Below are 938 nucleotides of genomic sequence, written 5' to 3' on the forward strand. Positions count from 1 at the left end.
ATGAAAATAAATATTCCGCAGTAACACCCATAATAATAGTTAAGTAAACAAATGTTTATAAATTGATAAATAAAATAATGAGATATCTCGATTCAAAATTCTGCGGTAAAAAAATTCCACGTTTTATTACACAGCTATTCACTATATTTTATGCAGTGCCATAGTTTCAGATATGACTTTTGTTCTTAGAATATTTTGCCATTTAACAGAGGCAACATGATGCAAATTGTCCGTGCATATTATTCCTAAATATATTACGTTAACGGTCAAAGAAGTAGACGGTGGATATACATAATACAGAGGAATAACATTCATCAACTTCTAAATAAAATATGAATACATTTGAGAACATTGATTATAGTCGAATCAACACAGTCAATCAGCCATATGCATAACCACTCCAAAAAATATTTATATCAAATAATAATCAGATAAAATCATGGATTCAACACCTTTACAACACCTTTACAAATAAAAAAAACAATAAAAGAACAATGGTATGCCCACATCTGGAGTGTTTTCTCCCCCACGGCGAGTAAATAAAGAACAGAAAGGTGCAGGAGAGTAAGTGAGACGAATCCAAAGTGTTTTATTTATTTTCATTTGTCTCGAGTGGTTTAACCTCCGCCTCCGTCTTGCCTCGCGCGCCCTCTCTCTCTCGCGCGTAAAACATTTTCCTTTTCATTGGATTAAATATTTTACTTCCTACGCGGCGGACTGTTATGTAATTACTGATTTGCTGCGATTGCCTGAAGTCTAAGGCCAACTCGATGATTATTGGATATCGATTGGACTGCGATTTTATGACGAGGATTAACCGAGAAACATTACGGAGATATGCTTCTTATATCAACAGATACTATTTTATGCGCCATCAGTATATCATATGATATATAAAATATTCAGTTATTAAAGGTCTTTGATCACTGCGAACAAGA

The sequence above is a fragment of the Penaeus monodon genome, chromosome 28, assembly GCF_015228065.2.
Source record: "Penaeus monodon isolate SGIC_2016 chromosome 28, NSTDA_Pmon_1, whole genome shotgun sequence".
NCBI classification, from domain to species: Eukaryota; Metazoa; Arthropoda; class Malacostraca; order Decapoda; family Penaeidae; genus Penaeus; species Penaeus monodon.